Source organism: Haliotis rubra, unplaced genomic scaffold (assembly GCF_003918875.1).
Source record: "Haliotis rubra isolate DU_JTF1 unplaced genomic scaffold, ASM391887v1 Scf695, whole genome shotgun sequence".
NCBI lineage: Eukaryota > Metazoa > Mollusca > Gastropoda > Lepetellida > Haliotidae > Haliotis > Haliotis rubra.
Window position 1 is genome coordinate 474,890 of NW_025767407.1, and position 12,579 is coordinate 487,468.

At 41.0% G+C, this 12,579-nt stretch overlaps 1 long non-coding RNA gene across 1 annotated transcript; it reads left to right on the forward strand.

Moving 5' to 3' along the window:
• Positions 1–8,894: 8,894 nt before the first annotated feature.
• LOC124258507 lies at positions 8,895–10,727 on the forward strand. Its single transcript, XR_006893606.1, has 2 exons — positions 8,895–9,136; positions 10,571–10,727. It is a non-coding gene; the product is annotated as an uncharacterized LOC124258507 (long non-coding RNA).
• Positions 10,728–12,579: the final 1,852 nt, after the last annotated feature.

A 12,579-nucleotide genomic window follows, 5' to 3' on the forward strand; every position in this document is an offset into this window, starting at 1 on the left:
TTCGAACCGTCTTAACATTTGCTGATACATCAGTGAGTGACAGTTTCTATAAATCTTAAAGCCATTGTTCTGACTAATTTAGTTTTCCTGGGCTTGTTTCTTTTATACGATGTCCAGAGACCTGTCCATATTCGACGTTGTGTGTTTGTTGGTATTATATTTGTTTTCGTTTCACGATGCACTCAGCAATATTCAAGCTATAAACGAGTCTGGACCAGACAATCCAGTAATCAACATCATGAGCACCGATCTACTCTATTGGGATATGATGTCAGCGAGCCTGACCACCCGATCCCGTTAGTCGCCTCTTACAACAGGAATGGGTTGCTGAAGACCAATTCTAACCCGGATCTTCACGGGTCTAGTTGGTACATGTATTAGGTCTGATTGTGCGTGCGTGCGGGCATGCGTGCATGGGGTTTTATAGCCAGTCATAGCGCTTTGCAAAGCGGCATTCTGGTTCAGACTATTTGTTAAGACATTGCTAGGTGTCCTCTATCGTGATAAGCCTGTAACGTAAATTATACTTGCCAAAAACTCCACCTATTGAATGATCAAACTATGTGTCATGCTGCATAATAAATCAAAGATGCCGTCGTGATGGAATGTACTCAGTCTGTCATAAATGTTATTTTATGATTTATGTCATTTTTTTAACTGAATGTGAACATCTCTTTTATTCCTTTAAAGCGTAACGGTTAAATCTACAACTATTGACGACTGCTGCGCGTTTTTATCTCAAAACAACTAACGGTATTCATATACATGTATGTTATAACCCGTGAAGATCCGGGTTAGAATTGATCTTCAGTAACCCATGCTAAAGGGATCGGGTGGTCAGGCTCGCTGAAATGGTTGACACATGTCATCGGTTCCCAATTGCGTAGATCGATGCTCATGGTGTTGATCACTGGATTGTCTGGTCCAGACGCGATTATTTACAGACCTCCGCTATAGCTGGAATATTGCTGAGCGCGGCGTAAATCTAAACTCACTCACTCACTCATGTCTGTTCTACATACTGATTTTCAGTGGTGTATTCATATAATTTTCACAGTTACCTCTATACACGAAATGGAACCAATTTCTGAGGATAGTCAAAACTTGGTACTCTTTTGAACTGAGGTTTTATATTTTCTAATACTTTTTGCCTTTTAAGAGACCGCTTCTGGTGATACGCTACTGATTATAACTTGACGCCAGAGGCCCCAAATATCTGTGAACTATCAGACAACCTTACTCAAAGAACAAATGTACGTTTTCTTTTTGAAAAAAGCCCATGAATGCCATTTGACTTAATGAATGATTCCACAACGATCAATCATACTCAGGGTCTGTATGTATTTATATGAATCATATAGCAAGAAATACTCAAGTTTCCCTTGAAACGACTTGGGCGAGTCCTTGGTAAGAAACAAGGTAACTGTATATTGTCAGCTGTTTGTTTTCTTGATCATGAGCTCTCATTCTTGTTCATAAACATCATCTTGAATGAAATGTAGATTTTTAATCAATGACATGAAGTTTGTGATAAATTATAAATAAATGTGAGAATGGTTTCATCAGTAACGGAGAATGGAACCAGGGTCTTCGGCGTGACGAGCGAATGCTGGAACCGCCAAGCTACCCATCGTCACTGTTCATGAAGCAGTATGTTGTACAAGGGACAACCTTGTCCTGAGTTTCTGTCGCCAATCACAAAAGGACTATTACTTGTCAAACTGTATTTCACTGTAGAGTCACATACCCTAATTTGCATCTCCATAGCGATAGATCGTAATGTTGGTAGTACAGTATAGACAGGAGCAGACGGGATCCCAGATCAGTGTTCGAATCCCGTCGTTTTTACGCACCGAACTCGTGTCGTCCTCTGTTATGTGAAGGAACGTGTTGAAAGGCGATAAATTATAGGCAGGATCTAACAACTTTATTCTTATTATTGGAAACAGGGTCAACGATGTTGAAGCTGCAATTCCCCATCCTCCTTGCCGTCGTCACTCTCGTGGTCGTCGTGTCTCCGCAACAGCGTAACTCCATTGTCCGGACACGCTTGCTAAGTGTTCGTAACGGAGGAGCCACCCGAAACATTTATCAAACAAACTACGGTCGTAGTTTCCTCGGGAACTCCAATGATGGCTTCCCAGGATTGTATGGTAATGCATTTCAAGGACGCTATGGTAACAGGTACTCTGATAACAGGTTCTATGGTAACAGGGACTATGGAAACAGGTACCAGATGATGTTTCGTGACTACGACACCCCCGATTATCTGGATTTCGACACACCAGACTACGGAAGCAGATATTCGTACTTCAGTTAAAGGATCCAGTATCAAGGTCCAGGACTTTGGGAACCCCTGAGGTGAGTGAGTGAGTATGGTTTTACGCAGCACTTGGGGTGGGGAGGGGGGTGACAACCATTATTGGCATGAGTATAATTTACAAATATCAAGTTCCCCCAGAGAAAGAAAATCACAGGTTTGTGTTACGTTGATGAAAATGCCAGATATCTGTCAAGTTCACAACCATGTGAATCACCTCCGTAGGTTGTCAATGAACATGGGGTATTTAGAATACCGGGCCGTGGGCTGTTGTCCTGTCAGATACCCATCCATGTGAATCAACTCTGTAGGTTTTCAGTGAACACTGGTTGTTTAGAATACCGGGCCGTGGGTTGTTGTCCTGTCAGATACCAATCTATGTGAATCAACTCTGTAGGTTGTAAGTGTACACTGGTTGTTTAGAATTCGGGGCCGTGGTTTGGTTGTCCTGTCAGATACCCATCCATGTGAATCAACTCTGTAGGTTGTAAGTGTACACTGGTTGTTTAGAATACAGGGCCGTGGGTTGGTTGTCCTGTCAGATACCCATCCACGTGAATCAACTCTGTAGGTTGTAAGTGTACACTGGTTGTTTCGAATAAAGGGCCGTGGTTTGGTTGTCCTTTCAGACAACCATGCTTTATGTGAACCAAAACAGTAGATAGTGTGCCAAGGTCGTTCAGACAAAGGTGGGTTAGCCATGTGGTTTAAGCGTTCGTTCACCACACTGACTGCCAGGTTTCATTGTCACCATGGACGTGTATTGTTGATGTCCTCCGACGCCAGTTTTCTCTAACTTCCCAGAAACCAACGAACAACCGTATGCACGCAGAATTTACCGACTGATTCTAAAGCTGACATGATAAATATACTCATGCCAATAATGGTTGTCACCCCTCCCCACCCCAACCCCCACACCTCACACCCCAACCCACACACCCTCTCTAATTAAAAAAATTGAAGGGGGTGACAACCATTATTGGCATGAGTATATTATTAACCAGAATACAATGAACTTGTAAATAACCAACTCATTTGTGGATGGCAAGATAAAAGTAGGACTTTTCTTTTGACAGATAAGTATACACTGGCATTATTTGTCAGCCTGCGTGTGCTACTTCCTAGTTGATGTCGCTAAATTGGGAACATAATTCCAGTAGCCTATTATTATAGGGAATATTCCTCTCGGCGATCCAGACAAAGTCGTCCTTCTTTCAATGGCCCTCCCCTTGATGTGAAAGTTGTTGCTATCGAGAGTTAGAGTGGGCAATACTAACCAATGTTTTCATTGTTTACCTTTATAACGAATATACTGACTGACTGAGTTTGGTTTTACGCCGCTTTTAGCAATATCCCAGCAACATCACGGCGGGGGACACCAGAAATGGGCTTCACACATTGTACCCATGTGGGGATTCGAACCCGGGTCTTCGGCGTGACGAGCCAACGCTTTAACCACTAGGCTACCCCACCGCCCCATAACGAATATAATACTGATCTAAACATATTTATTGTTTTAACGACCCTCACCTGCCTTTGGACAGTACATACCATCATCCGTTCATGTTTTACAGCTGTTCTATATATCTCAACAGGAGGCTCAGTTGAAAAAAGAGCTTTTCAAAACAAAGTTACATATGTACATTTGACTACTTACTAAATGGCACCCATTCTCTTCAGCAACCTATGGTTGTCATAAGTGGCTGGGATATTGCTAAGTGCGACGTTAAACACACATATAAACAAAATTTTCGAAATGGTTTTGAATATTTTCAATCAGATATCATAGTCCAGGTTGTCTGTCTATAGAAAAATGCTTCATTATTTAAGTTGAAGAATTATTGAAGAGGTAGTTTTTAATTTAAGTTGATTTGAATAGATGTAAGAACGCGAAGTAATCAAACATTATGGACTGGTAGTCCTCATCGTTTACATATAGAGCAGCTGATATTAAATGATGAAGGGATAAGACAATCGCCCTGACTGATTGCAATGTTTAGTGACAACAACTTCAATGACATGATTCCGCTACTCACATTGTTTCCTCAATGACAGGTTTCTCCTGGAAGTCACATGCAGACCAAGATCCAAGAGAGGGGCACCGACCAACAATTTCCAGCAAGAGTCACGTTATTCAGTATATAAACCTGTAACCGGGAAATAAAAAGTAAAATATATCTAAGTGCTTTCGCATTGTTTGTGATATCATGTTATTGCCAATGAGATGTTTTTGTTGATAAAGGGCGGTGGGATAGCATAGTGGTTAAAACATTCGCTCGTCAACATTTTTGTTGGTAAAATGCTGCAATATTGCAACCTATTTTATGTAGACTACAGGGCAAAAGAAAGTATACAACTATGCTGGTTGGTTAATTATATAACAAGCAAGACATGGTTATTTGATGGTAATGTATTTTTATACGGGTACCATAGTTTTATTTTGGAGCTTTGTTTTAGAGACAAGTTTCAGCCAAGTAGTGTTGTGATCAATTCCAATTTTCAAGGGAATACTTTCTCATACCCAGCAGTTTCAGTACGGTAGAAATTGTTTTAATTAACCCGAATGGTTTGTTTCTACGTGTTACTGTCCTCTGGTCGAAGTGTCTCAATAGTTCAGCAATAACCTAGGTTACACACCAGACAACAACCGAGTCGGTTGCAATGGAGCTCTATGATCTATTTCCACATGGACAAATCGAATAGTACGACTAAAGCGAACACTACTTCTAATACGTACAGACTAAGTTATAGAAGTCTATGTTTCTCAAGACCGCCTCCGTGGTGTAGTGGTTAGAGCGTCCGCCCGGAGAGCGGAAGGTCGCGGGTTCGATCCCCGACCGCGTCATACCAAAAGACGTTAAAATATGGTACTTGTTGGTCCCTGCCTGGCACAACAAGGACTGGTCGGCTCGGAGTCAGTATAATGTGTCTGAGTGGGGTATTCATGCTTCACTGCGGCATGGTATCTCAGTGGGCTTGCACTATAAAACCAGCTTCAGTCTGGGCTAGTACAAGCAGCCGCACATACACATACACATGCATGCACGTCGTCATATGAGCGAAATATTCTCAAGAACGACGTTAAACCCAATTTCACCTCACCTCTGTTTCTCGGGGCTGTGGGGTAGCCTAGTGGTTAAAGCGTTCGCTCGTCACGCCGAAGACCAGGTTCGATTACCCATGTGGGTACAATGTGTGAAACCCATTGTGGTGTCCCCCGCCGTGATATTGCTGGGATATTGCTAAAAGCGGCGTAAAACCCAACTCACCCTCACTCTTACTCACTTCATTTATATGCAACGTGGACAAGTTCGAAACCTTTATAATGGTTCATATTCAACATTCGTGATTCTTATTTCTTACAAGTAAGAACGTATCAGACGGTCGCTGTAATAAACCTCGTTATCACATGCTTGTTTGGAACACTATTTTATATATAATACATTTAATATTATGCTAACGTGACAATGAGAGAAAAACTACAGGACACAAGAGGATAGATCCTGTCCAGATCATTGCACCAAATCAATAGCTTTACAACCATTCAAAGCACTAGAAACCTTTTTGTCATCACATACTAGAAGCCAGTGCGAGAGAATAGCCACTCCTGATTATCTACCTATACAAACTCCGATGACATTAAGAGCTAAACGTTCCAGATATCAAGATTAAACTTGTCGTCGCTGCTGTGCTTTAGGCAATGGCGTAGTTAAATCGGTATGAGGCCATTAACGCCTATCAATCATCATTGTTTTCAGCTGGTGCCTTTTTCTTCCACTCCATATATTAATACTGACGGTGTTCCCTGGATACATGAAGGCCTTGGGCCAAACCTCCGAACGAAACCCTAGTTTAGGATAATGGTAACACAGTCAACAAGCGCATGTTGCACACATACGCGAAGTTTAAAGACTGAAAATATAAAACAAAGAATTTTTTTTAACCCTTTGCAGTATATGTTATGGTTTTCTTTAGGATAGTATCGTTGTCTCGAAGTTTGTTTCAGGAAGTCGCCATATAGCTGTAAAACTTACCTCTCTCACTCACTCACTAACTTTGAGCTAACTAGTTTTTTATACACGCACATCATGACACCATAGTTCTTCACTGACTGACTGACTCCCTGTGTGAATGAGTGCATGTGTATTTTAGCAATATTCCATCAATATCACACTGGAAATGAACAACAGACATGACCTTCACACATTGAACCGAATCGAATCCAGGTTTTCTGCTCGACGAGGGACCGCTTTAACCACTAGGCTACCCCACCGCCCCCATACGTTTTCAAGTGAGTATGAACAGCATTCCAGTTATATCAGTGCGTGGCAGTTTGATGTTTATGTAAAGTCCAAACTGATGCAGGTCTAGATCTTTGACATTTACCACCTTGATGGTATACAGGAGCACAGGTATGGCTTTGACAAACCTAGAATTATAATCGGGGAGAACCAGATCATAGCGCGCATGATCATAGGTTATGTCGTTTCCAGGCGGCACAGCTCTGTACTTCGCAGTCTTGCGCCATGGACGACTTGAAAACACGTGGCCTATTATAGGAGTGAGTGAGTTTAGTTATACGCCGCTTTTAGCAATTTTGCAGCAATATCACGGTGGAGGACACCAGTAATGGGTTTCACACATTGTACCCATGTGGGGAATCGAACAGGGTTCTCGGTGTGACGAGCAAACGCTTACCCACTAGGCTACCAAACCGTCCCGTCTCTTATAGGACATCTCAGCTTAATTGTCCATTGTACACTTCAGACAATATTTGTCAGGCAATACGTTTGTGTATATGAGTTTTGTGTTCAAACTGCTTTCACAAAACTTGGAAACAGGACTGTTATAAAGTTGAAATCTTCTTTTGTTATTATTAGAGTTTTTGTATAGGTTTTTGTCCTTGAATCTTTTGTACCACACATCGTTTTACTGTCTTTAAAGTCCAGACATCTTGGTCTTCAACTGCAGCAAATCGGCACTTTAAGAACTGTTAATGATGTACTGTTGAACAGACAAACTCTGGCCTATATCGCTGAAGAAGAAGACATTCATATGTAATTTAAAAATGTAAATTCCAAATACGTCATAAGTGTCACGTGTTTCGTGAATTCATGCATGACAATGATGCGTATTAATATTGCTGAACTAAACACAAACGTTAATAGTCTGTCATATTTGTGCAAGGCACGGCTGCTAATCAACTCTAACACTGCTAGGAGACTTCTCAACGTTTCAGAATCATGCAAGGTAAATGCAACTACAGCCTAACATAGTTCTGTCGAACTTTGCTGTGTACTATGTCGAACTTAGGTTTGTCTCGAAGTAAACGCTTTGCCCTTACGTATTTTTATTTAGTCGTCATTTGCTGTTGTGTCGAACTTCTGATAACTCGAAGTATATGCGCAGGTGCCTCCAACTTCGACACATCAGTGTTTGACTGTAACTAAAAAAATCTTCATATCTGTTTGTCTCTGTGAAGTTTTACGCCAGTGAGTGAAATTGAATTTGTATCACGTCAGCTTGTCAGTGACCGAATCTCGCCAGGTAAACCAAGGTATGAACAGCATCCCGCTCATTCAGGGCATGAAACGTCGAACAACCGACCTTACGGCAAACATAGGATACATGGAACCTTTTTGTCCGAAATTCAGACAGGGCACTCTATGCTTTAGATGCATGGAACATTTAATTGTATCATAGATAACGTAATTTAAATCACTTAAATACCTAAATAATGCAGATGAGATGACTAGTTTTAGTTTTGAGTGATATCTATTGCATCTGTTCACATATTACTTTACTGTGTGGTTTCTGTAAACAGTCCGTGTATTTGTGACCCCTGGTGACCTTTGGTTTGAATCACACGTTTTAGCTATTTGCTTTGTGAGCATATACCATACATACAAAGCGATAAACGTCTCAGACCAACATCATTTTGAACTTTCCTTATTTAGCTGACGTGCCGTGATACACCTGAAATAATGTTTACAACTCAGAATATTAGTATAGCCGATTTGTTTTGTTTGATATTTAACGCCACATGCAGCAATATTCAAGCCATGTGACAGCAATCTTTAAATATTCGAGTTTGGGCTAGATAACCGAGTGATTGACACCATGAACATCGATTTATGCAGTTTGGAAACGATACCATGTCAGTAGGATGTGTACCTGGTTCTGTATCAGTGCGTGAAATAGCCACTGACCTGATAGCCCGTGGCTTGTAACAATCCAGTCGGGCCAGTAAATATCCACAGTCGCAGGCCCGACTGGCTAGTGAATTTCCATGGGGTCATTTTTTAAATATATCACTCTCCGACTTGTTAAGTCATAATACACTTTTATATCATGCAAGATTATGGCCTGATAAATAATGGTTTTTTTACCTTTTTGTAATCTTTTGCTTAGTGTCTATATTCAAATTGCGGGCTAGGGAATTATTTTCTGGGCTAATAACTTTCTGGCATAGCTAGCCCGACTGGCTAGCAAAACCTGGAAACTTTTTCGCACACTGCCCTGTATGTTTGACCATTGACCATGATATTAAATCTCTCTTCTCGAACAGCTTCCAGTATTCTTCATATCCTTCTTTTGGTCATCCTCGTCATTGGGGCTGCCATGGGAGTCCCAGGTAAACAAAGCCAACTCAAGAAGCCCTTCTACCAAAGAAGACGTATTAACCTGCGACTCTACAATATGAGAAGGTTTCTGATGGCTCAGAGGTACCGCTATTTTGATGATGACAACTCAGACTTCGACAGATACGACTTCTCCGAGAGTTGAGGCAAAAGACACGGATAAAAAACACTGGATGTGAGTAAACATTATATTGAAATACCACCAAAACGTCTGCTCGTGTTGAAACAAAATTCGGGGCGGTGGGGTAGCCTAGTGGTTAAAGCGTTGGCTCGTCACGCCGAAGACCCGGGTTCGAATCCCCACATGGGCACAATGTGTGAAGCCCATTTCTGGTGTCCCCCGCCGTGATGTTGCTGGAATATTGCTAAAAGCGGCGTAAAACTAAACTCAGTCAGTCAGTCAAACAAAATTAATTACCCTAGTCACTGGAACCAATTTACGACAAATGGATAAAATCCTGACCATTAAACCAAAAACCTTTTTTCACACGGCCGATATCACGGCATTCTTCACATGGGGGCAAGTGGTTCTGTGCCTCACTCTGTGAGTGTTTGTTCGAATTCCGGATGGACTCAAATCCCTAAACGTACTAGAATGTGTATATTACTGAGAAAGTGTAATATGCTACATACATTTGACTACTTTTTAAAAGGCATTGTGTATTTAAAACCCTTTACTGTACGGTATTAGTCAGTTGTAGGTTTATATAATGCATTGCAACAAACGATTTGATTTAATTTAGTGAGTGCGTGAATTTAGTTTTACGCCGCTTTTAGCAATATTTTAGCAATATCACGGCGGTTGACACCAGAAATCAGCTTCACACATTGAACCTGTCTGGGTAATCGAACCCGGGTCGTCGGCGTGACGAGCGAACCACTGGGCTACCGTTAACTGAGGCCACAACGGATAGCCTTAAAACTCATCATATCTCGACAATGTAAATTTCACTCTTTCTCTATCATAGTGAACACACCAATGATAAGAGTCAACGTCAGAGGATAAATCAATCTCGTTTTACAGTAAAACGGTGATGCAAACTACATAATATAAGTGTTTCCTGAATGTGAGTGAGTGAGTGAGTGTGGTTTTACGCCGCTTTTAGCAATATTCCAGCAATATCACGGCGGAGTACACCAGAAATGGGCTTCACACATTGTGCCCATGTGGGGAATCGAACCCGGGTCAACGCTTTAACCACTAGGCTACCCCACCGCCCCTCCTGAATGTGAAGAACACGCTAGTGTTTGTGTTGAATTTCGTGTCGGATCATACAATGGATCGTCTTATGATTATTGAAATTCACATTTTTACGAGCTATTTACATACATGGTCACGTGTTCCGTGACGATGAGCTAGTGGCCTAGAAACATGAGCTTATCTTTCAATGCAGTGTGCGTTTTTTAGGAAAGAGTAAACTCACAAAGAAAAGACATATATATATCTGTCATCTAAAAATATTAACATTCTAACTTCAGTCTTCTGTCGTACATTGAACGATACCAGTGTTTGAAATATTTAAATCGAAGACCATCGAAGTTTTGAATTGATATCATTTTTTTATGTATCTTGATGATGTTTGTCTAATATACGAACTATATATTTCAGACTTCAGCTGCTAGGCAAGGAACACGTCACATCAGATGAGACATTTCCACCACAAATTGCATATCATCATGTACTGCAGCAGTCTGGGTAACTTAGGTCGCTATAGCGGCGATAACATAACTGTAAGTGTGATGTTGAACTAAAACACTTTCGTTTTCGTTGGAGTTTGTTTTTTACTGATACGCATGCGAATTTCCGTACTTCTACACAGCAGTAGTAATTCCAAAATATCCGGTTTATCGATCACTTGATTGTCTGGTTGATTTACCGGCCGGGTAATCATTTGCACCGACGTTCTATATCATATAACTACATGTTAATGCAATTCATACTTCATTTGACTTTTGTCACCCTTGGATGTTTATACTTTTAATACTTATGTCAATGTCACACAGAGAGAGTAGTATAGAATAACGGTTTTATATATTTTACTTGTTATTAAATATATATTCAAATTGTAGCAGATTGTGGAAATTGGGTGCAGGTCGAGAAAACCTACAAAAAGAGCTTGCCACTTGTTGAGAATGTATCTTGTGTTATCTCGCCATGGTAACACGTAACCATGGTAACCATGGTAACCATGGCGACTTTTACCAAGAACAATTTCACATCAGTTGTTTACATTATACCTAGGTGCGTGGGTAACAGGTGTACATTGAAGTATAAGTCATGTTTGGGTAGGTGTCCACCTTCAGGTATCATTGAATATGATCGCTCCTCGGCTAAGTAGGTGGGGTGTAGTAGCTTAATGGTCAAAGTATTTGCTCGTCTGGATTTGATTCCCTACATAAGAATAATAGGGATGTCCATTTCTGGTGTCTTCCGTGGTGATATTGCTGGAATATTGCTAAAAGCGGTGTAAAACCATACTCACCCATCGGGCGATCTTTCTTTTAATTCATAAGTATGTCATGCATTATTGAAACGAATTACATCTCCATATTCCGTTTAATGCGATGTAACCTCTGTGCCTTTATAGACCCAGAATCGGTGAATGGCTTTGTCTCAAATTTACCACACAATTCTACATACATAATTCCTTAGTCAGTAGGCCTTTAGGAAGACCAGGCATAAACGTGGCATTAGGAAATAAATCCTATGAACATAGTCACAGCAATAACCGTTTATCTACAGCTATATCTTTATTATAGATACATAATTATGTATATGAAGTATACGCATTTATCCCTGGATGACTGGGGTTGTGAAACCCGTGAAGATCTCGCGGTTAGAATTGGTCTTCAGTAACTCATGCTTGTCGTAAGAGGCGACTAACGGGATCGGGTGGTCATGCTCGCTGGCTTGGTTGACACATGTCATCGGTTTCCAATTGCGTAGACTGATACTCATGCTGTTGATCACTGGATTGTCTGGTCGGGACTCGATTATTTACAGACCGCCGCCATATTGCTGGAATATTGCTGAGTGCGGCAACAAACACACATACCTTACCATCCTTATATTCTAAACTAAACTGATTTTGAGTCAGGTTCTTCAGCTGTTGTATAGAGGTGCAGTGGTGTGTTATTGCGCTTTTACGAGTGTTTCATTAGAAACATCTTCGTGTGAAAGTACCTTGCCCCAGTGTTCTCTCCAGTGACATATACTTTAGCATCTGTGGTAACTAAATGTGTCAAGCAAAGTTGACTGCATTTTCCCCAATTAATGCTCTTATTAGCATACGCTGTTCATCACGGAACACCAGGATTTGTTGGCTTCCCTGTACGCCTGGCTTCATCGTATATCATGAAACACCGCGCTACATTGTATATCATGGAACACCGTGATACATTGTATATCATAGAACACCAGGATATATTGGCTTTCTTGTACGCCTGGCTTCATTGTATATCATGGAAACACTGTGCTACATTGTAAATCATGGAACACCGTGCTACATTGTATATGCTGGAACACCAGGATATGTTGTATAGCATGGAACACCAGGCTACAGTGTAGATCATGGAACATCGTGCTTCATCGTATATTATGGAACGACAGGCTACATT